Source organism: Lynx canadensis, chromosome B4 (genome assembly GCF_007474595.2).
Source record: "Lynx canadensis isolate LIC74 chromosome B4, mLynCan4.pri.v2, whole genome shotgun sequence".
NCBI lineage: Eukaryota > Metazoa > Chordata > Mammalia > Carnivora > Felidae > Lynx > Lynx canadensis.
In genome coordinates, this window is record NC_044309.1 from 24,640,483 (window position 1) to 24,666,051 (window position 25,569).

Sequence of the window (25,569 nt, forward strand, 5' to 3'; positions counted from 1 at the left end):
GACTGAGGAAAAAAATGCCAATTAAATTGTGTCAGAGTGCTTTCTTTAGAAGAATTATTTTATATTTATAGAAAATGCTTTTTCAGATTTAGATGGTCTCTCTTAATCATAAAGAAAGTAATAAAATCTGCTAGAAAATTCATGTTCAAAGTTATCCAAATCCCAAGAACAAAAAAAACCTCTTATCTTTTGTATGATCCAAGATCTAACCAGATTTTACAACTATTGTCATGTCTATCTAGTTTCCTTAAAACTCAAACAACCTTAAGCCTTCGACCCTGATCGTTTTTCATGTTAAAGACATAGATATTTTAAAAACCCAGGAGTGCCTGGGTGGCTCAATAGGTTAAGCATCCAACTCTTGACTTTGGCTCAAGTCGTGATCTCACAGTTCATAGGTTTGAGCCCTGCATGCGCTCCATGCTGACAATGCAGAGCCTGCTCAGGATTCCCTCTCTCCCTCTCTCTAAATAAACAAACAAACAAACTTGAAAACAAAAAAATCCAGACCAGTTGTCTTAAGAAAGTCCTACAAACTGGATTTGTCTGATTATTTCCTTATAACTATATTCTGATTAAGCAAAGTGGCAAGAATACTACATAGGTGATGCTGTGAACTTCCCACTGTGGGTAACACAATATATTTTAAGATAAGGCTCTACCATTATTTCCAGAATTTTCTCCCAAGCTGCTGACACTAATTCTGCAAATTTTGATACCAGTGCTATCTTAATCCTACCAGAAGCTGTTGCCCCCCTGCCAAAACTTTCTTAAGGCAAAACCCAGGACTCTACTCTTTCCTCAAAAGGTCCTTAATGATTTAACAGGTTTCAATAAACTGGTTAAACCACCAGCAAAAACAACCAAGTTCACACAAGTACGGACAATGACTACTGCTCTACCAGCTTTTTAACTGTAAAATGCATCCCAATTTCAGAAAAGGTTAAAATGTGGGGGTGAGGAGGAAGTTTCTTAGAATTGATCAAATACAGTATATAAGGAACACTTCTTGGTCTAAGGGCCCTCCAAAAAAAAAAAAAAAAAAACCACAAGTATGGTAATACTAATAGGAAAAACTTAAGACGTGAGTTTGATATATCATAAAGTACACAAAACAAAACATCTATTTTGCTGAAGGCCAACCTAAGGTTTGATTGGTTTGAGACCTAAGAAACTTTCCAGTAAATTTTATAATCATTTATAAATTATAAATCATTTATAAATCCTTTTGTGGAAAGGATGAGGGGGGAAAAGAGCACATGGACTAAATGTTGGTTCACCACTGACAAACAAACCTCGTAAGCATGGAGTCATGGGGATTAAGTTATGCATATATTCAATACCCAGCTAGCATTGAAAGGATATAATTTTCTCCAACACAGTTCCCATTCTAACAAAAGTGAAAACTAAATAAAACAAACTCTACCAGGTTATGGCAAATATCCAGCAAAAAGAACAAATTGTTTGCCTAACAATTCAGGTTGAAATCTAGCTATTGTAAGCCTTAGCACAGATCCTCCTACCACCTCCCACTGAAGCAACTGCTAACAGACCTATGAGCTTCCAGCAAAATCTAGAGGAAGTCTCTGAGCCTATCACACAGTTCTGATGGTCAAGGAATGAAAGTTGTGGCACACTCGTCTTTAATAGAAGAGGTAATACAATCAACAGCTAGTATACTCTATATAAAATTCAAAATTCAACCCTAACAATATAGAATATATTTTTAGGGGCGCTTGGGTGGCTTAATCATTTGAGAGTTTGACTTCTGATTTTGGCTCAGGTCATGATCTCACAGTTTGTGAGATCGAGCCCCACATGGGGCTCCCCATTGAGCATAGAACCTGCTTAAGATTCTCTATCCTCCCTCTCTCTCTGCCTCTCTCCCACATGCACTGGTGCACTATCTCCCTCTCCTTCTCTCAAAATAAACAAACTTAGAGGAAAAAAAAAAAAAAAAGATTGTTTTTAAACCTTCACAAGTTAATTTATATCCCCAGGGCATTTCCAATAACTAAATATTCAGACTCTGAAATTTTAAGTTTTGCCATAATTACAGCCTAAGTCCGTGACATTTATCCCAGACTAATTCCTATATATACTACAAAACTTGTATTTTAAAAAACAGACTTAATGCAAAACCTGTAAAAACCCAGCTTGCAAAAAAGCAACTACATTTTAAATTTTTTTTTTTAACGTTTATTTATTTTTGAGACAGAGAGAGACAAGCATGAACAGGGAAGGCGCAGAGAGAGAGAGAGACACAGAATCGGAAGCAGGCTCCAGGCTCTGAGCCATCAGCCCAGAGCCCGACGTGGGGCTCGAACTCACAGACCGCGAGATCGTGACCTGAGCTGAAGTCGGACGCTTAATCGACTGAGCCACCCAGGCGCCCCAAAAGCAACTACATTTTAAAAAAACTTTTTTTAACATTTATTTAGTTTTGAGAGACCGAGAGAGAGAGAGCACAAGCGAGGGAAGGACAGAGAGAGACACACACACAGAATCCGAAGCAGGCTCCAGGCTCTGTGCTGTCAGCACAGAACCCAACATGGGGCTTAACTCACAAGCCATGAGATCATGACCTGAGCTGAAGTTGGGACACTTAGCCGACTGAGCCACCCAGGCGCCCCTAAAAGAGCAACTACATTTAAACACAGAATTAGTTACACATAATTAGTTTAAGTATTATTGACAGAATATATTTCATACTTAGTCTGAGACACTAGCCTCCTTCCACTAACTCCTTCCATGTTAACTAATTATCTTCTCACATGATCTTCTTTCTTCCTAAAAGAACTGAAATGAGAGGGGAGGTGAGTGGGGGGGATGGGTTAAATAGGTGATGGAGATTAAGGAGTGAATTTGTGATGAGCACCGGGTGTTGTATGGAAGTGCTGAATCACTATATTGTACACCTGAAACTAAGATTACATTGTACGTTAACCAACCAGATTTTTTTTAATGTTTATTTTTGAGAGAAAGACAGAGTGCGGAGGTGGGGGAGGAGAAGAGAGAGAGACACAGAATCAGAAGCAGGCCCCAGGCCCCGAGCTGTCAGCAAAGAGCCCAACACGAGGCTTTAACTCACAAACCGTGAGATCATGACCTGAGCCAAAGTCGAATGCTTAACTGACTGAGCCACTCAGGAACCTCTGGAATTGTTTTCAATGTTTATTAATTTTGAGAGAGAGACGACAGCAAGGGTGCATGGGGGAGGGGCAGAGAGAGAGGAGAGAGAGAATCCCAAACAAAATCCCATCCAACTGCTAACTGGAATTTAAATAAAATTTAAATTTAAATAAAAACAAAAAAAAAAGAAACTCAAAGAGCCATCATGATCAAGACTGTAGGCTGGGCAAGTACTTTCACATACTGCTAGAGGGTACAATTAGACAAGTATAACATTTCTCTAAAATGCATATATTCTTGGGGCGCCTAGGTGGCTCAAGACTCTTGATCTCAACTCAGGTCTTAATCTCGGGGTTGTGAATTCAAGCCCTACGTTGGGCTCCTCACTGGGCGTGAAGCCTAATTTAAAAATTAAATAAAAATATAAATAAAATGCATATATTTTTCACTTCCAGAAATTTACCCAAAAGAAATAAAAGGTCAAGTGCCAATGAGGCTCCTGTGTGGCTTAGTCAGTTAACTGCTTTCAGCTCAGGTCATGATCTTACAGTTCATGGGTTCAGGCCCCACATTGAGGTCTCTGCTGCCCACTTTGGATCCCCTGTCTCCCTCTCTCTGCCCTTCCCCCACTCGTGCTCTGTCTCTCAAAAATAAACATAAAAGAAATTTAAAACAAGGTCAAATGCCAAAACAAAAAACCCATATGTTCAAGGATGTCCACACCACCTTTGTTTATAACAGTGAAAAAAGAAAAAATAGAAATAATCTAAATGGCCAATGACAAGTGATAAAAAAAAAATTCATATACTAGAATGCCATGTAGTCAATAAAAGTGATAGATACTTACCAACAAGTAGTGTGTATTAAGACAGGATTCAAACCTGGAAGCAGGGCCACTAAGACTTAGAGAGTAAGAAATTAATTACAGGGGTGCCTTGGGTGGCTCAGTTGGGTATGCATACAACTCTTGATTTCAGCTTGGGTCAAGATCTCACAAGTTCATGCTGTTCAGGATGGAGCTGGCTTGGGATTCTCTCTTTTCCCCTCCCCTGCTTGTGCGCTCTCACGCACGTGCTCTCTCTCTCTCTCTCTCTCTCTCTCTCTCTCTCAAAATAAATAAACTTAAAAAAAGAAATTAATTATAGAATTTTATGTTATACAATTTATAGGGATAGTTGGGGAGGCTGAGATAGTCCACAAGGCAAGTGGGAGGATCATAGAGTCATCAATTTGAGAAGCCAACCACACCCAGCTGCAGAAATGGGACTGCAAAAGAAATGCTCCTGGGGAGATCTGGGAAGCTATGCTTCTGTAGGTCTCGTATCGGGTGAGGGGCCTGAAGCCACTGTTGACCAAACTGTCAGTAGCCAGGAAAAAGAGCTAGATGCGGAACAAAGGAGACCAACGTCAAGCTGGAACCCACCAACACCTCTGTGCCTCTTAATACATCTAACCAGAGAAACCTTTAGAAGTTAATGAATGCTGTTTACATAAATTCTCTTCTGGCCAATTCTAACCCACAACCATACAGCAGGGAAGGAATCATACTATAGAACCAGCTTAAGTAAATTGACATAGCACAAACCACCACAGTACCCTCTATCAATATGGTATGTGTACCAACCTCTTTCACTGTATTTAAATCCTAAATAAAGACAATAGCAAAAACATGCTTCAGTCTAACATAATACAACCATCCGCATACAATCAAAAAGATGCTATCTTCCTAAAAGAGAATACAAAGTCTACTTTCTCTTTGAGTAATGTTGATTCCTTTTGTAGCTGGCTTCGTTGTACTTCCCCTTTGATATCTTTTAACTTAAATACTCAAATACTAGGTTAACCACTTAACCTAGTATTTAACTTAGCATTAACTAAGAACCTAGTATTAACTTGGTATTTAACTTCGCATTAAGTAAGTATAACATAGTATTAACTTAGGCTAACACACCTTAAGTTAAATACAGGAGAACTGGGGAGAGAGGAGAAAAAGAATCGACTATATATACACAAATATTAAGGTATAGATACAACAAATATTCATAAATACTAGAGTTTTCATTCTGTAACTGATCATGAGGTCATAGCTGGCATTTATAATTTTCTTCTACTGTCTACTACATATTCCATTTATCCTCAGCAATCATCTCATCTGGTTGTTGCTCCTTGGCTGGTGACTCAAACCATTGGCATTAACAGCCCTGCCTGTATTCAATTGCTTTCATATTCTGTTAACTTTTATCATAGGTCATGGTAGTACTAAAAGGCACTCCAGATGAGCTACTGCATTCCTCACTGTGTAGCAGCAACTCAATTTCCACTTGGGAGTCAGGCTCAATCACCCTAACCAATCCAGTAATCTTTTGCTTTGCCTATCAATTCACTGGCATGAAAAAGCTGAAGTGGCCAGGTGTTCAACTTCTAGTTCAACAGGACCAATACTGCTTTTCCCAGTAAAAGCATTCCTCTCTTTGGGAATAAGAACTCTAAACTAGTATACCCCAGAGTTCTGAGAAAGGCAAAAATTTTGCTAGGGGTAATAGTGAGAGGACTTCATTCACTTTATGTCAACCTTTTGATTCTCTAACTATGAACCTCTGGCTACCAAAGAAATACCACCACACACTGGTGGCTGATTCAGAGACTGGAACCACATCTTAGAGAACATTACCCCAGAACTGCAAAGAACTGCCACCAGCTGGTGAAGTGAGTTTTCAAAGAACATTGCACTGTTGTATCAATTCAGCTGTTTCAAGGTAGTGGAGAACATGGTAAGATCATAATTCCATGAGCATGAGCCCAATGCCACATTTCACCTGCTATAAAATGAGTTGACTGGTCAAAAGTAAGTGATAAGAAATACCAGAGGAATGGTGCTATCTCAGGGATTCAGTGTCAGCTCTCTCCAACTGGCAAGCTGGTCATTCAGCAGCAGTGGCAGCCAGGTTTGTCTTGGTGAATGGAAGTCCATATTGCTAAGCATATACACAACCTCCAGCCTGCCACCCTGACATCATTTTCATGAGCCCACTGAGCAAGGATAAAGGTGGCTGGGGAAAGAGACTAGAATCCAGAGGTTACACCTTGTCCACTTGATTACAGAGATCCTTCTCTGTTGAGGTAACTCTTTGATGGGCATTCACAATGAACACAAATATTACCTGATATCCACTGAGAAGCATATCTATATACCTATTCCGCATACTTCCAATTATGTTCTTTCCAGGTCCATAATGAATAAGCCCAACAACTGCTACTGCCATGAGTCAGAGTGGATCTACATCTCTAACTATCTCTTTCCAAGCAAAAAGTTCCATTGCATTGCTCAAAGTTCCATTCATCAGGAGAATTTCCCTTCACCACTCCCCTTCTGGGTCACCCCTGAGTGTGGCTACAGTGTCATAAATATCCATCTTCAGGTGGTACCAGCATATGATGTAAAACCATCTGTAAACTCAGCTCAAGATTTTTCTTCTTCAGAACAGAAGGCCTCTGGAAATGGATGGTGCAGCACAGTGGGAACAGCTGGGTGGTGGAGGTAAACAGGTCAACGGTGCCTGGGACTCCCTCACAGACCTGCTTCGTGTCTTCCTTCAGGTGGGGAGCCTGACACGACAGTGGCTGTATGTACTGACTCCGTGTCCAACTTCTAAATGCCAACCAGACTGTCCTACATAAATTCTCTGCTATGCCTGTTCCCATCCAGCAGTGGAACAACAATGTCTGCTTTCAGGTCACCCACATGTTCTCTAACATCAAGATGGGCATCCACTTTGTGTCCTTCGAACACTGGGGCCAGGACACGCAGTTCTGGGCTGGTCACTATGGAGCTCATGTGACCAACTCCAGTGTGGTTGTGCAGGCCCACTGGTCTTAGTCAAGGGCTATCCTTGCAACAACCTGACTGATGCCTTCCAGGACCTGGGACTATTGGCAAGGACTTCTCATTAACCAAGGGCATGTACATCCTGACATCCTGGATACTCCAGAATCCATTTGAGGGTCCTGCTGGGCCCCCTCTTCAGGTTCCGCAAACTACTAGATCTACCATCAGATCTACCTACTGCTGTTGGTAGGGCAGTCCTTCCCCTGTTGGGGCAGGGGGGATGACACAGGTGAGCACCCAGGAATGCTGGTCCTGGAGAGGGCTCTTCACCTTCACCCCAGAGGTCCTCTGATTCAACCGCAGTCCCCCTCTACCCTTGTCTCCTCTTGTTTCTGCTTCAGGGGTTTTATTGGTCCCTTTTGGGAACTCCCCTCCCTTCATCTCTGAAGTAGAATCTTGTCCTTATAGCTGGGAAAATTCCAGCCACCTTGGGTGGCACACTTAACCTCCTGAAGCTTCAGGGCTGGGACCAGGTCTCGCAATTGAAAGTCAACTAGTTCTTGGGGCGCCTGGGTGGCTCAGTCGGTTGAGCGTCCGACTTCGGCCCGGGTCACCATCTCGCGGTCTGTGAGTTCAAGCCCCGCGTCAGGCTCTGGGCTGATGGCTCAGAGCCTGGAGCCTGCTTCCGATTCTGTGTCTCCCTCTCTCTCTGCCCCTCCCCCGTTCATGCTCTGTCTCTCTCTGTCTCAAGAATAAATAAACGTTAAAAAAAATTAAAAAAAAAAAAAAAAAAAAAGAAAGTCAACTAGTTCAAAAAATGTTTGGAGATCCTCAAGGACCCCTGTGATTGTGTGATGTATAAAATTATTTTTTATTTTGAGGGGCGCCTGGGTGACTCAGTCGGTTAAGCATCCGACTTTGGCTCAGGTCATGATCTCACGGTTTGTGAGTTCGAGCCCCATGTCGGGCTCTATGCTGATAGTTCAGAGCCTGGAGCCTGTTCCAGATTCTGTGTCTCCCCCTCTCTCTGTCCCTCCATGCTCATGCTCTGTCTCTGTCTCTCAATAATAAATAAACGTTAAAAAAAATTTTTTTAATTATATTTTACTTTGAAATGTTTCATGAACATTGGGAGAATATATCAGCAACAGCTATCTGCCAGTCATATGTAATAAATTTATTATTTTGCAAAAAAAAAAAAAAAAAAGATTTTTCTTCTTCAATCAACTGAAACTCCTCATGAGACCACAGGTACAGGTTAAGAGTGAAGAAGCAAAGATGCTGGGGTATGAACCACAAGAAAAGGTGTATATTTGGTAAAAAGCTAGTAACAAATAATTATGTACCTGTTTTTTTTTTTAAAGAAATGTGTATATTTATACACACTCAACAATATACCAATATATTAATATATCAATATGTTAGTAGTTATCCTTCAGTAAGGAGATATGGGTGATTTTTAATATTCTTTGTATTTTTTCTGTATCCAATTTTTTCAATGATCATTACTTCAATAATCAGAAAGAAACTATTATTTTTACTTAGAGAATTTTTCTTATATAATCTTAATGGAAAAAAAAACAATATGTATCTGTGTATATACTGTGACCTAATTTTGCTTGGTATAATTAAATACCTATACAAACTAACCCACCAGATATTGAGAGGGGATACATCATCATGTTAACAGTTGGATTATAAATGATTTGTGCTTTCATCTTTATTCTTTTGTGGAATTTCCAAATGTTCTATAATAGCCATGTAACATTTTTACTGCAACCAGCTTGCAAACAGCAGGAAACTAAAACTAATGCTAATAATACCTCACTACCACCCCACCAAATAGGAGAACAGAAAGAACTTGAATCCTTGATACTACTAAGTTAAAGAATTAACCAACCCTGGGACAATCCTACCTTGGAATTTCTTGTGATATAAAATAATAAATGTTCCACATTGTTTAAGCCTGAGTTGTTCATTACCTACAGCCAAATGCATCCTTAAAGATTTAATTTTTATATGGGAGAGGGGCAGAGTAAGTTCCCAAAACAGGTTTTGGTTAAACTTGAAAGTAACAACTTTAATACTCCTAGTCATATAGACAAAAAATCTATTAGGGTAACTCCCAAATTACCAAAGTCATTTTACCAAACTAGTCCACTAATTTACGGCTGATTGTGTTACTCATTAAATGTTATCTGAGAAATCAGTCTAGTTTGCCCTTCCCACAAGGCAATCATATTTTAATATGTATCAGTCTGCTCAGCCTGCCATAACAAAATGTTGAATGGCTTCAACAACAGAAATTTATTTTCTTACAGTTCTAGAGGCTAGAAAATCCAAGATCAGCCTTCTGTTTCTGGTGAGAGCATTCTTCCTGGCTTACAGAGGACCAATTTTTCATTATGTCCTCACATGGTGGAAAGAGACTGATCTCTGGTGACTCTTCCTCTTTTAAAAGGAACCCAGTTCAGGGGCACCTGGGTGGCTTAGTCGGTTAAGCGGTCGACTTCGGCTCAGGTCATGATCTCACGGTTTGTGAGTTCGAGCTCCGCATCAGGCTCTGTGCTGACAGCTCAGAGCCTGGAGCCTGCTTCAGATTCTGTGTCTCCCTCTCTCTGACCCTCCCCCGTTCATGCTCTGTCTCTCTCTCTCTCTCAAAAATAAATAAACGTTAAAAAAAAAAAAATTAAAAAAAAATAAAATAAAAATAAAAGGAACCCAGTTCTATCAGAGTTACACCCTATGATCTCATTTAATCCTAATCACCTCCTTGAAGGCCCTATCTCCAATACAGTCACAAGCAGGGTGAGGGTTGGGGCTTCAACACATAAATTTGGGGTAAAGGCCCATAATCCAATTCCTCAAATATCAGAAAACAGAGCTATCTTACAAATACCCAAAATAGACTTTTTTTAAGTTTATTTATTTTGAGAGAAAGAAGGGGAGAGCACGTGCAAAAGCTGGAGAGAGGCAGAGAGAGAAGGGGGAGAGAGAGAATCCCAAGCAGGCTCCACACTATCAGCACAGAGCCAGACACTGGGCACAAACCCATGAAGATCATAACCTGAGCCAAAATCATGAGTTGGACACTTAACCAAATGAGCCACCCCAGGAGCTCCCAACATATACTCTTGATAATAATACTATTAACAGCTATATATTTATGCTCCAAAGCATTTTCACACAATAAACTAAGCAGACTCCCTGGTTTCAAAGATAAGGACACTACATAAAGCTCAGAGATATTAATTTGTCCAAAGATCCTCTAACTAGTAAATGGAGGAGCTAGGACTAGAACCCAGGTCTGCATCTTAGTCCAATGGTCTTTACACATCTCTCACTCTTCTCATATGTACTTAAGGGACTGAAATTTTATTTAACCTAATGTTCTGAACAAGCGAAGCAGCTTGAGGGTCAGAAAGAAGGGCAAAGAGCAAAAGACAGAGTTCAAAGCAGAATGTAACAAGCAACAAGAACATTAGCTTGGAAGTGAGCAAGCTTCAGTATTCATACTCAAATAAATGTGACTCTGTTAGGAAATTACTTAAGGACTATAATGCAGGCCCAATGGGGAAATAAACCACAAGACTAGAAAAAACCTACAGGCCCTTGAGGAATTTGGAATTCATCCTGAGGCTAAGGGATCCACTGAAGGATTTTCAAGAAGAAAAGGCATGAACTAGTTTTTGGTTTTAGAAAGAGCACTTCAGCTGCAGTTTTATAAAGCAGATTGGGAAAATGAAGAGAAGACAAGAATCGAGACAGGAATTCTATTGTATTAATACTCTGTACCACACACAAGAAAGGAATTTTTATGTTAAATATCCCACTTACAGTAACTTACAATGAGGAAAAAGAAACTTAGTGATGTTAAGTAATCTGCCCAAAGTACCACTGCTAGGAAGAAACAGAACCACTATGTCTCCAAAAGTCATGGTCTTCCACTATACCACCTGCCTCCCAGTCTATAATTCTATAATTCTAACAGTGAATAAAATACAATTCTAATGTGTCAGAGTGAAACTACTAACGTAGTTACTCTAAGATAAACCACTCCAAGTCATCATTAACTAATTTATATACCAAATGAATTCTAATTAACTGAAAGAGAATACAGTGAGAAAGTTGACTTTCTTAGGGTAGCTGAGAATGTTTTTGATCTACAAAACAATGCTGTGTATAGAGAGGTTCTATAAATGAGAGAAACAAAAATTAAACATTTTACACTTTTCTAAGTTATTCCTCACTGGGCTAAAGTAACAAATTCACATCTTCAATTCATACTCAAATGTGACTCTGTTAGGGAATTACTTCAGGACTATAATGCATCGTTTTGCCAACTACTAGGTAAGGTGGTAGTTAATACTGTCACAATCAGTACCACCCTTAATTAACTGACTCGTACTTAACAAAGTACTTCTGCTTTAAAAAAAAAAAAAAAAAAAAAAGGTTCTATAAATACCAACAAAAGTACCTTGTCCTACCATTGACTCTGCCTATTTGCTCACTTACACCAGCTTACAATAGTCTCACAGAATCAGTCTTGGCTGTCTCCATCCTAGTCATTCATTAACCACATTTTCCAAACCAAAAATCAGGACCAGTATGACACTATCTAACAACCTATATTTACTGGGATTTCTTAATCTGTAATATAAAAGTATGAGATCTATACAAGTATAAGAATCAATTAATAAATCTTTACTGAAATCAACTGAATTTTCTAAGTTACAGCCATGCCAAAAAAAAAAAAACAGATGTAGAATCATTCGTGTAGCTATTCCAAAAAATCTGAGATATGAACAGAGGGATGTTCTATTCAACATTATAAAATAGAAAAAGGCCATTATAAAATAGAAAAAGACAAAAGAGGAAGAAATACTTTATTAATAAATTACCACATGCTGAATCCAAACCAAATAATTTAACCAATTAGAACTCTAAATGCCAATTAAGAGGATACAATAGCATTAAAAAGAAAACTACGTAACAAAATATGTTCAAGATCTAATATGGAGAAAACTATAAAACTCTGATGTAAAAAATCAAAGAACTAAAAAATGGAGATATTTCATGATCATGAAGAAGGAGACTCAGTATTGCCAAGATGTCATTTATTCCCAACTTGACCTATTCAATGCAATACCAATCAAAATCTTAGCAAGTTATTTTGTGACTACTGACAGATTCTAAAGTTTACATGGAAAGGTGATATCAGCAAGACAGCCAAAAAAGATATTCCCCAACATATCCACCTTCAGTCACAACAATCTAGCATCCATCTACAAACAAAAGTGCCTTTGTGGGAGCTATGAGATCCAGAGAAGAGACTGTAAAACCCTAGTGCAGTCCAAGAGTGAAGAGAGCTGTTCTAAGAAGACAGGCCAGCACCCAGGCAGCTGACTTGAATGTCTTGGCTACAGACTCAGAAGCAGCTCCTTAACAGAGGAATGACTTATTTACAGCCCCATTTGGCTCTGGTTCAGACACTAGCGCCATATGCCAAGAGACCTGGAAGGACCCTCACCCACCCAGGCATCAGGTAACAGACATACAGACAAATGGTCCTGGATGTGGACCCTAAAGTGGCTGATGCCAACTCCAGCTTCTCAGAACTGGTCTATGAGCCCTTGAAGAGCACAAATTTAGACAATCGCTCACAGATGAGAGAACCTTTGTGGAAGTCCAAGAGTCCATTAGAAAAGATCCTGTACACCACTGGGGGGGAAAAAAAAATCTGAGAGAAGAGGAACAGTTTGACTTTACCCATGTTACCCTTCCTCCAAGACAGCTCCAGCACAGCTCAGTGCCAAGAGAGCCCTTCTCAGGCAATGATTTCTCCTCTGCAGTCAACTTAAGAGTGTATGAGCGAGTACCTGACTTCCCCAAATGTGTGACACTGCCAAAGAAGCCAATTTCTTTCTTGCCCCACCCAGAAAACTAAGCCATGAGCTGCATAACTAGGGGGGTAGTGGGCAGCTAGCAGACCAGCAGCCAGATCTCAGAACAGAAGGCCCAACCTTGAGCTTCTGGGGACACACTGCCAAACTGGCCCACAGGCATCACTGGTGCCCCACATGCCTGACCCACACACACCCCCACCTCATAACTGGCTCTCTGTCAGCATACCTGACAATGGTGAAGGTGAGCTTTTCCAGAAGGCTGGTGAGCACACACAGAAAGTCAGCCCAAATCACCAGGCCTGCGATACATCATTAACATGAGCGTGTAAGCACCACCTATGGGAAAGCCAAGTAGGCCTTCAGTACCCAGCACGGCACTTTGTAGAATCAAAAACAAACACAGAAGCTCAAGAATTCTACCACAAAGAGAGGCAAATTTAGAGCAGGCACAGCCGCAGCAGATTGGTAAAGGTCTCAGAATTCCCAGCAGAGCTGACAGAAGACAGTTCTGTCCTGAAGTCAATCAGTAAAGACAAGAGGAGGTGACTGTTATTTGAAATGTGAAGACAACACAAGAATTCAAGGAACATGAAAATTCAAGGAAAAGATACCATCAAAGGCTCACAATAATTTTCTAGTAAACAACCCCCAAGATATTAAGTTCTATGATTTACCAGATAAAGAATTCAAAACAGGGGCACCTGGGTGACTCAGTCAGTTAAGCTTCCGACTCTTCAGCTCAGATCATGATCTTGCAGTTCGTGGGTTCAAGCCCCATGATGGGCTCTGTACTGATAATGAGGAGCCTGCTTGGGATTCTCTCTCTCTCCCTTCCTCAATGCACCACCTCCAACTCATGCTCACTCTCTTTCTCTCTCAAGGTAAATAAATAAACTTAAAAAAAAAAAAAAAAAAAGAAAAGAATTCAAAATAGCTGTTCCAGGAAGTTCAATGAGCTACAAGAAAACAAAGATAATTTAACAAAATCAGCAAAAATATACAAACAAAATGAGAAGTTTAGCGGAGACAAATCAAAACAAATAAACAGAAATTCCAAAGCTAAAGAATACAATGAATAAAATAGAAAATGCAGTGGAAACAATCAACAGAAACATGGATCAATCAGAAGAAAGAATCTGTGAAGTAGAAAACAGGAATCCAGTCACTGGAGAACAGAAAAAAAGCCAATGTTAACTCTAGGATAGCATAAAAATAAACAATTTGTGACTACTGTAGTTCTACAAGAAGAGATGTCCTAAATTAGGAAGGCAGAAAACTTTTTTTTTTTTTTAATTTTGAGAGAGAGCATGTGTGACCAGAGGAGAGGGGCTGAAGGAGATAATATTTTTTTTAATTTACTTACTTATTTATTTTGAGAGAGAGAGCACATGCAGGTAGGAAAGGAGCAGTGAGAGGCAGGAGAGAGAATTCCAAGCAGGCTCTGCACTGTCAGCACACAGCCAAACGTGGGGCTTGAACTCACAAACCATGAGATCATGAACTGAGCTAAAATCAAGAGTCGGCCCCGTGGGGCACCTGGGTGGCTCAGGTGGTTAAGCGTCAGGCCTCAGCTCAGGTCATGATCTCAAGCCTCCTCCCCACCCTCACCAGGCTCCGTGCTGATAGCTCAGAGCCTGGAGCCTGCTTCGGATTCTGTCTCTCCATCTGTTTTACCACTTCCCTGCTTATGTTCGCTCTCTCTCTCTCTCTCAAAAATAAATAAACATTAAAAAAAAATTTTTAATACATATATATATATATATATATATATGGAACTCCTACAACTCAACAGCAAGCAAGCATACAAGCAAATAAATGAATAAATAACAGAGAGGACCTGAAGAGCTTCCCAAAGAAGACATACAAATGGCCAACAGGTACATGAAAAGATGCTCAACATCACTAATCACCAGAAAAATGCAAGTCGGGGGTGCCTGGCTACCTCAGTCAGAAGAGCATGAGACTTGATCTCAGAGTCTGTTTGTGACATTTTATTGGTCATGAGTTCAAGTCCCACACCAGGCATAGAGCTTGCTTAAAACAAAATTTTCTTTAAAAAAAAAAAAAAAGAACAAAAAAGGCAGGGAATACCTTAAGAAATAAAAATGCAAATCAAAACTATAATGAGATATCACTTCACATCTGTCAGGATGGCTATCATCAAAAAGAAAAGACATAACAAGTGTTGGTGAGGATGTGGAGGAAAGGGAAACCTTGTGCTTAGTGGGTGGGATGTAAACTGGTGCAGTCACATGGAAGACAGTAAGGAATTCCTGAAAAAAATAAAAACAGAACTACTATATGATCCAGAAATCCCATTTGTAGATACATTTCCAAAGGAAATGAAACCAGGATCTTGAAGAGATACTTGCACTCCTATATTCACTACAGTATTATTCCTAATAGCCAAGGTATAGAAACGAACTAAAGTGTCCATCTACAGATGAATAAAGATGTAGCACATACAAACACCCACAGAGAAATATTTTCAGCCATGAAAAATAGGAAATCCTGCCATTTGTGACAAAGTAGAATCAAAAAAAGCCAAACTCAAAGAAACAGAGAGTTTATGGCAGTTGCCAAGGGTGGTGATGGGAGAAATGGGGAGATGCTGATGAAGGGTACAAACTTCCAGTTATGAGATGAGTAAGTCCTGGGAATCTAAGGTACAGCATGGTAACAACAGTGATTTAACAATACTGTACCATATACCTGAAAAGTTGCTGAGAGTAGATCATAAAGGCTCTTACCACAAAACAAAGTAGTAAATATGTGAAATGATGGAGGTGTTAACTAACCCTATTATGGTAATCACTTTGTAATGTATACTTGTATCAACTCACCATGTTGTACACCTCAAATTTACACAATGTTGCATGTCAATTATAACTCAATGAACCTGGAAAATTTTTAATAAATTTTAGATGGAGAGACAAAAGACTCAGAATAGTCAACACATAATTTTGAGAACAAAATTGGAGAACTGACACTATCCAACTTCAAGACTTACTATAAAGCTACAGTAGTCAAAACAGTATGACACTGGCAGAACAAAAATACAGATCAAAAGAACAAAATAGAGTCCATAAATAGGCCCATATAATTAGTCAATTGATCTTTGATAAGGGAGCAAAGACAATACAACGAAGCAAGAAAATCTTTTCAAAAAATGGTACTGGAACAGATGGACATCCATGCGCAAAAAAATGAATCTAAACAAAGACCTGATACCCTTCACAACAATTTATCACACTCCTGGATCGCCTGAGTGGTTCAGCAGGTTAAGCCTCCGACTTCAGCTTGGGTCACCATCTCACAGTTTGTGGGTTCAAGCCCCACGCAGGACTCTGTGCTAACAGCGTGAGCCCACTTTGGATTCTCTGTAACTCCCCCCACCCCTCTCCCACTCTTGTGCTCTCTCTCAAAAATTAATAAACTTAAAAATAAATTTATTACAGTCCTACTTAAATGTAAAATCCAAAACTGTAAAACTCCTAGAAGATAACAGAGAAGAAAATCTAAATGACCTTGGGTTTGGAAATGACTTTTTTTTTTTTTCAAGTTTTACTTATTTATTTTGAGAAAAGAGAGGGGAGGGGGAGAGAGGCAGAGAACAAATCCCAAGCTGGCTCCGTGCTGTGCTGTGAGTGCAAAGCCCCAAGCAGGGCCTGATCTCACAAACCATGAGATCATGACCTGAGCTGAAACCAAGAGTCAGACGCTTAACTGACTGAGCCACCCAGGTGTCCAATAGCAATGACTTTTTAGATACAACATTAAAGACATAATCTATAAAAGAATTAACAAGCTAGACTTCATTAAAATTAAAAATTTCTTAAAAATTAAATTAAATATTTCTGCCCACAAGACACTGTCAAGACAAGACAAGACACAGAATGGAAGAAAATACTTGCAAAACATACTTGATAACAATGATTATCCACAAAGTACAAAGAACTCTTAAAATTCAACAATAAGAAAACAAACAATCCAATTAAAAATGGACTAAAGACCTTACCACCATCATCAAAGAAGACACACAGAAAATAAGCCTATGAAAATATGTTCCACATCACATTTCACGGGGAATGCAAATTAAAACAAGCTATGACTAAATATTAGAATGGCCAAAATCCAGAACACTGACAACATCAAATGCTGATAAAGATATGGAACAACTTGAAATTTCATTCATCAATGGTGGGAATGCAAAATGGTACAGCCACTTTTGAACTGAAAACTTATGTACACATAAAAACCTGCACAGGGGCGCCTGGGTGGCGCAGTCGGTTAAGCGTCCGACTTCAGCCAGGTCACGATCTCGCGGTCCGTGGGTTTGAGCCCCGCGTCAGGCTCTGGGCTGATGGCTCAGAGCCTGGAGCCTGTTTCCAATTCTGTGTCTCCCTCTCTCTCTGCCCCTCCCCCGTTCATGCTCTGTCTCTCTCTGTCCCAAAAATAAATAAACGTTGAAAAAAAATTAAAAAAAAAATAATAATAATAAAATAAAATTAAAAAAAAAAAAAAAAACGGGGCGCCTGGGTGGCTCAGTCGGTTGGGCGTCCGACTTCGGCTCAGGTCATGATCTCGAGGTCTGTGAGTTCGAGCCCCGCATCAGGCTCTGGGCTGACAGATCGGAGCCTGGAGCCTGTTTCGGATTCTGTGTCTCCCTCTCTCTCTGACCCTCCCCTGCTCATGCTCTGTCTCTCTCTGTCTCAAAAATAAATAAAACGTTTAAAAAAATTAAAAAAAAAAAAAAACCTGCACAAAAATGTTTATAGCAACTTTTACCCATAACTTCCAAAACTTGGAAGCAACCAAGACGTCCTTCAGTGGGTGAATGAATAAGTAAAGCAGTACATTCAAACAATGCAATATTATTCAGAGCTAAAAACAAATGAGCTATCAAGATAGGAAAGGACATGGAGAAACTTTAAACACATATTACTGTGTGAAAGAAGCCAATCTGAAGAGGCTATATACCATATGATTCTAACCACTATATGATCTTCTTGAAAAAGCAGACCTATGGTGACAGTAAAAAGGATCACTGACTGCCTGGGGTTAGAATAGAACATGAATAGGTGAAGCACAGAGAATTTTTAAGGCAATGGAACTACTGTGTATGATGCTATAATGGTGGACAGCTGTCATCATGTATTTGTCAAAACCTAGAGAAAGTACAACACCAAGAGTTAACCCTAAACTATGGAAACTAGTAAATTTCAGACTCCGGGTGATAATGATGAATCAGTGCAGTTTCATCAACTGTAACAAACAAACCATCCTGGTGAGGGATGTTGATAATGCGGGAGGTTATGCATGTGTAGGGGTAGAAAGCATATGGGAAATCTCTGTACCTTCCACTCAGTTTTGCTGTGAACTTAAAACTACTCTAAAGAAGTCTGTTTAAAAAATAAATCCATTTCCGTCAGTATGTTACTTCAAACAGTTTTGATCCATCAGCAGTATAGCACAGCAACTAAAGTTCAGGCTGTAGAAGAGGCCTCTATGAACTATGACCCTCAGGCTAAATACTTGCTCCTGGGGGCGCCTGGGTGGCTCAGTCAGTTAAGTGTCCAACTTTTGGTTTCGGCTCAGGTCATGATCTCATAGTTTGTGAGTTTGAGCTCCGCGTCAGGCTACGTGCTGACAGTGTGGAGCCTACTTGGGATTCTCTCTCTCCCTTTCTGTCCCTCCCCTGCTCACTCTCTCTCTCTCAAAACAAATAAATTTAAAAAAAAAATTTTTTAATAAATAGATATTTGCTCCTGTTTTTGCAAAGTTTTATTAGAACACAGTCATATCTATTAATTTACATATCTATGTCTTTCTTACTACAAAGGCAAAGTTGAATAGTTATGACAGATAATACAGCCTGCAATGCCTAAAATAATTACTATCCTGCCCTTTGCTGAAAACATCCTGCTCTAGAATGAGTGATTCTCAACCCCAAGAGGATAGCAACACCTCCTGATGAGTTTTTTTTTAATCCTGAGGCCTGAACTTGATCATCCTCATTTCCCCCCTTAAAAGATTATAATTTCATGCTTGCTTCAGCAGCACATATACTAAAATCGGAACGATACAGAGATTAGCATGGCCCTGCACAAGGATGACACACAAATTCGTGAAGCATTTCATATTTGTTTTAAGAAAACATGTCATGTAGGTTGTTTAAAAATAAAATGCATTTAAATTAAAAAAAAAAGATTATAATTTCATTGGTCTGGGGTAAAGTCATTAGCTATTATTGTATCAATACAAAAAATGTGTATAAAACAGCAAAATACACAGAACAAAGTCAGGATACCCACTAATATAAAGGAAGGACATTAATACACAGATCACAGAGACCACACAGTACTAATTAATAAATTGGAACCATAGTTTGGCTTTGATCACGATGAAGCCACAAAGATTAAAAAAACAAGATCATTATACGATTTATACTGTTCATGAAGTCAAAACATCTTGGTGGAAGCAAATTTTTTCTACGACTTCTAACTGTAAAAGTAATGTTTTATTGCAATTCTTCTCAGTGATGTAAATATTTACTCCTCCTCTCACCTTAAGTCATCTCACCTCTTCACTCAAAATCAAAGCAAAACAGGGGCGCCTGGATGGCTCAGCTGGTTGAGGGTGCCACTCGATTTCGGCTAAGGTTGTGATCTCACTTCGTGGGATTGAGGCCCATGAAAGGCTCTGCGCTGGCAGCACAGAGCCTGCCTGGGATTCTCTCTCTCTCCCTCTCTCTCTCTCTCTCTCTCTTTCCCTCTCCTCTCCCTCTTTCCCTCCCCTGCTTGCATGCTCTCTCTCAAAATAAATAAACATTTTTTAAAAATCAAAGCAGGGCCACCTGGGTGACTCAGTCAGTTAAGCAACCAACTTCAGCTCAGGTCATGATCTTGCCGGTGCCAAGTTCAAGCCCTGCATTGGGCTCTGTGCTGACAGCTCAGAGCCTGGAGCCTGTTTCAGATTCTCTATCTCCCTCTCTCTGCCCCTCCCCCATTCACACTCTGTCTCTCTCTCAAAAATAAATAAGCATTAAAAAATAAAAATAAAAATAAAACCAAGCAAAACAAAACAAAAACCCAGAGAGTACCAGGATTTTCACCATGGTACAGATAGCACCATGCTGCCTTTCTTCCTTTTCTTTTTTGGTGTGTTTGCTTTGGGTGGTTGGGGGTGGGGGGGAGAGAGGAACCAGGATGAGTGGAAGAAAAGCACAACTGAACTGGAAATAACTGGCTCTATATCCCACAAAATATTAATAAACACTAACATAATAAATCCACTAATGCAAGCAGTTCATACATAAATGATTTATTTAGACCTATCAATCAATTTTCCTGCATTTACTTACTTATTCATTGGTTTCTGTTGACTATGTCAAAGGTGTCTACACAAAGGAACAGAACACATATCAGGACATAGCAAAAGCACAATTTCATCTTATCAGTATTAAATTTAAAACATAGTTTCTCTGTTTTCAAATGTGGGAAACACTGAACTGGTTATCTACAGTTTAATGACAGTGGTCTGGCTGTTTTTTGACTGAGATCTCATCTCCTCAACTACCCTCCCCTACACATCAGACACCATCAAAATTTTGCAAACTACTTGTAGCTCTCTCAAACATGCCTTGTACACACGCTGTTCCTACTACCTACACCTCCCTTGCCTCCCAACCTCCCCTGCCCCTTAACTCTTTAAACTCATGACTCAGTTAAACTTAGTCTTTATGAGAAGTCTTCCCTAAAACCCCTAAACCCTGCACTGTTCCTCAGAAGTCTCTCTCAAAATTTTCTTTTTTAAAGGGACAATTCTCAAACATGTAAGTCCACACATGTTTTGAAAGTGCTTATAAAAAGATTCTAAGTGTCTAAAAATGTCAACATCTATAATACAGAAGATTATGACAGAACATCAAAATTAACATCAGAAGGAAAAATCTGCGCCATAACCTCCTGCTATCATTCTATACAGCCAGAGACCTTGGAGTCCCTTTCCTCTCTTTCCTCCCTCTCCTAGCTTCTGCCCACACAGACAGCTAACAGTCAAGCCTTATTCCTATTCTCCAACCCACTGCTCTGTCAATCAATTTAGCTGTGGAGGAGTAAAACCTGGGAAGTGTCTGAACCAACTGTGTACTAACGGTTGAAAAGAGAAGGTCTATAGATTCACTTCTATGACTGCAAATTACCTTCTGTAGGCGTATTCGCTTTATACTGGAGGAGAATGGCTACAGGTAAAAATAAGTCATCTTTGAGTTCTCCCTTTCCCTATCTACCCATATCTCTCCTTAATCAAGGTTTCCTGATGCTTGCATTTATTTCTTCCTTTTCAATCTCAACTGCAGCTATCTCAATTCAAGAAATATTCTTTACATCTGGACAAATACAAGTCCTCTAACTAGTCTTGTGGCATCCAGTCTGTCTCTTCACTAATCCATCCTGCACCAATGCCAGGTGAATCTTCCTCAACTACCTCATCCTTTGGAAGGATACAAAACAAACTTGACAACAGTTTGGAGAAGGAATGGGTAGGAACATGGGTAGAATAAGAAAGGGGATTTATAGGTTTTGCCTTTAATACAACAGTATTATTTGCATCTTTTATAAGAACGTATTCAATATTAAAAAAAAACAACACTGCTTGACATTTTTTCTAACGACAGGCAAAATTCTGAGTGATTGCCAAAATTAAAATTGAAAACTCTTCCAAAATAACAATTATTTTCTTCCATACAGAATATTTCCTCATTTAAATTTAAGTACTAAAGATCAATTTTATCCTCTCTAAATTTAAGGCTTCTATTTAATCTATTTAATCTTCTATTACTCAATGATTTTTACATAACTATATCACATATAATAGACATCACAACACGACATCACAGTACTTACCATAGCCTTTCATAAAGACAGTAAGTATGTGTTGAATATCAAATAACTATTTGTTGAACTACTTCTAGCACATCCTTATAGCCTCAAACACTCCTTTTTCTAGAAAAGAAAAATAAGTAGTCAAGCCTACCACACTGATTCTAGGCACTAGAGATTTTAGATAATTCACTACCACTTAATACCATCAACTCTAAACTAGCCTCCCCCCAATCTCTTCTTGGGCTCCTTCCAATCCATACACAAGCCTCCTTCCAATCTGTTCTCCACTCTTAACATGAGTAATCGTTTTTAAAAGTAAAAATGATAACATCATCCCATTGCTTAAAACTTTCAATATCTTCTCATCAGCCTCATAAAAAAGACCAACTTGGGGCACCTGGGTGGCTCAGTCAGTTAAGCGTCTGACTTCAGCTCAGGTCATGATCTCACAGTTTGTGAGTTCGAGCCCCGTGTCAGGCTCTGTGCTGACAGCTCAGAGCCTGGAGCCTGCTTCAGATTCTGTGTCTCCCTCTCTGTCTGCCCCTCCCCCTCTAGTGCTCTGTCTCTCTCTGTCTCTCAATAATAAATAAACATTAAAAATGTTTAAAAAAATAAAATAAATAAAATAAAAATAAAAAGACCAACTCTTTGCTCACTGTACTCTAAAGCACACACAGGTCTGTATCGTTCAAAATCACTCTGTGCTCACTCACCTTTTGGCACATATATAAAAATATAAATGTGTGTGTGTGTATGTATATATATATTTCTGTTCCCTCCGGTAAGCACATTGTTTTTCCTTCTCTCAAAACTTTTTGGCTAACATACATTCACTCTTTAGATCTCAACTCTAACATTATTTCTTTGATACACCAGGCTGGGTGGGAGCATCTTTTTATCATTTTAAAATTAGTATTTCATACTCTTTCATAAAAATCATATAATTTGAACAAGTTCCTATTACATACAAATTCTAAAATTTTTAGCATTGTTGAAATTTGGAGAAAACAGATATATGAAACTTTTTTAAGCATTTCAAAATCAATGCTACTGAGAGGTAAAATAAACAGACAAATAAGACCCAGAATATAAAAACTATCCTAATAATTAACATAGTATATGCTAAGAGAATTCCTACATAAGGAACTTTAAGTTTTTTATGAGGTATTACTCAAGCTACTTTAGTCAGAGATGCCCAATATAGATGTAGTGCTATACAGTCATACCTAAAATTCAGATGCCCATTATTACCACAGAAGGAAGACATTAAGTCTATTATACTAAACCAATCATCTATATACCAAGTTTCTCGAAATGTGGTCTGCAGACCTCTGAAAGTACCTAAAACTCTTTCAGGAGGTTCACAAGGTCAAAAGTATTTTCACGATACTAACGCTATTTGCCTTCTTTTCTGTGTTTACATTTGCAATGATGGTGAAAAAGCAAAGGTGAGAAACCACGAGCCTCCTAGCATGAATCACGTCAGTTTCACCAACTCTACTAACAGCTGTTGTGCTCTATACTGCAAACTGGGGGGGGGGGGGGGGGGGGGGGGGGTGACGACTTCATTTAAAAATGTTCTTGAAGAAATAGGAAAAAACACTAATTTTATTAAATCTTGATCCTTAAGATGACTTTTATGTGACAAAATGGAAGTAAACAAAAAACACTTCTACTGCATTCTAAGTATGATGGTTACCTTTAGGAAAAAGTACTCATGGAATTTATCTTCAAGCTGAAAAAAGCCACTTTTCAGTGGAACTTCAAAAAACGACTTTAAAAACAAGCTCACTGCTACTTCAAAAAACAACTGACAGACTATGATTAAGATAAGCCTATCACTTCAAGGAAAATAATTGTTAATATCTGTTGCCAATGCAAAATTCAAGCTCTCAAGCAAAAATTATAATTGTTGAAAATCTGTATCCATCAACCTGAGCTTGAAAGCTTTTCACTACTTTTCCAAATGACCTATGCAACAATTTCTAATGTAATGGAGTATAAAATGTTCACTGATAATGGTTTCAGAGTCCACACTGCAACCAACCTTTAAGAAACTATTATGCAACGAGTTTTCATGAAGTACAAAGAAAAATTATCCACAATTATATAATCAAAATACTCCTCCCAAATCCAACTCCTCCTTCCAACTACACAAGTGCATGAAGATAGATTTTTTTCATACACTTCAACCAAAATAAAATAACAGGTTGAATGCAGAAATAGATGAAAATTTAGCTATTAGCCAGTCACTAAACAGATTTGCAACAATGTAAAAACAGTGCCATTCTTCCCATTAAACATTTTTTTGTTTTGTTTTGGAAGACTATCATTTCTCAAAAAATATACCATTTATTTACATTAGCAGCAACAAATCCATTACATGTTATGTTTACAGAATTAATAACATGCTTTAAACTTTATCTAATTATTAATGCAGTAAATATTGAAAGGTATAACCCACCAAAAAAAAAAAAAAGTTCTCTGAGGTCTTCAATACTTGAAGAGTTAAAGGAGTCCTGAGACCACACGTTTCACTACTATGGATCAGCAGAAAACTGCTCAAGAGATAAAGAATCTAACATATCCTCACCTACATTTCCTCTCTCAATAAGACTTGGAAAAACTGATTTTAACAAAAAGGTTTTAAGAATGTTTAAGGGGAATCATAGTTCATAACAACTGGAATTGAATCATTTCCTGAAAAACCTACGTATTAAAGTTTCTTGACAGTGTAATTATAACAAAGTAAACATTTAAACATCTGCTAACAAGGAAATGGAAGGAACAGGTGTAAGTAAATCAGAGATCTTTTTTTTTTTTTTTTTTTTGGAAAAAACTGAAGAACTCAGAAAAACTAATGAAAAGCACCGGAACTGTAGGGCTAGAAATCACACACAGAGGAACAAATTTTACTAAAAACCATTAAAATTGTCAATCTGGGGATTAAGGAGTGTACTTATGATGGGCACCAGGTGATGCATGGAATTACTGAATCACTATATTGTACACCTAAAACTACTTTAACACTGTATATTAACTAGAATTAAAATAAAAACTTTAAAAAAATTTTAAGCAAAAATAAAGAGTTGTCACTCTGGACACTGCGTACTTCAAACTGGTCCTTTTACAGAAGATAAAAGAGAGTTAAAGGCTGGTGACAATACAACTAATTCAGATGACTCTTTTACACTTTACGTAAACTTCTAAGAACTTATGTGCCAGGTATTGAGCAGGCTCTAGAAATACAGAAATAAACAAGACAAACCTGGTCCTGCCGTCTCGGAGACTGGCATCAAGTGTCAAACAGGTGTAATGAGTGTTACAGAGGAAATACACAGGATTCTATGGGAGCATCTAATAGGGTATAAAATGACCTGGAGGGACAGGGAAGAGGTCTCTAAGGAAGTAATCTCCTTATAACTGTCATCTACCAACATCCACATCACTGGAGGGACTCTAACACCTAGCTCACTAATTCATCACTATTCCTATTCTTATTCTTAGTGATGTCAACATAACACTCAGATAATCCACCAAAAACCCTTGCCTCTCACTTGACCTCCTGAACTGAAACAATTTTTTCTTCCATTTTTTCTTCATCACAGTCAAAAACTCCCATGGTCATCACTAGTAATTACACCAATTTCAAAAATCCCACATTCTAAACACACATCTCTACAGTTTACTTACTCTAGGATCTCAATTTCAACTTCCTTTCACACCAGAGGATTTCATACCCATTAATTTGCGCATTTTTCACTATCCATGTCCCAACCAAGATGTGCTGTTAAGTATAAAATATGTCAGATTCCAAAGA

The 25,569-nt window shown here is 38.8% G+C and overlaps 1 protein-coding gene and 1 pseudogene across 9 annotated transcripts in view; one reads left to right on the forward strand and one right to left on the reverse strand.

Annotated features, from left to right (window-relative positions):
* The window catches only part of ABI1 (abl interactor 1), a 129,875-nt gene that overhangs the window by 88,312 nt on the left and 15,994 nt on the right, over positions 1-25,569 (reverse strand). The gene's annotated exons all lie outside the window — the stretch shown is intronic.
* On the forward strand, positions 18,913-19,011 carry LOC115519542 (annotated as a pseudogene).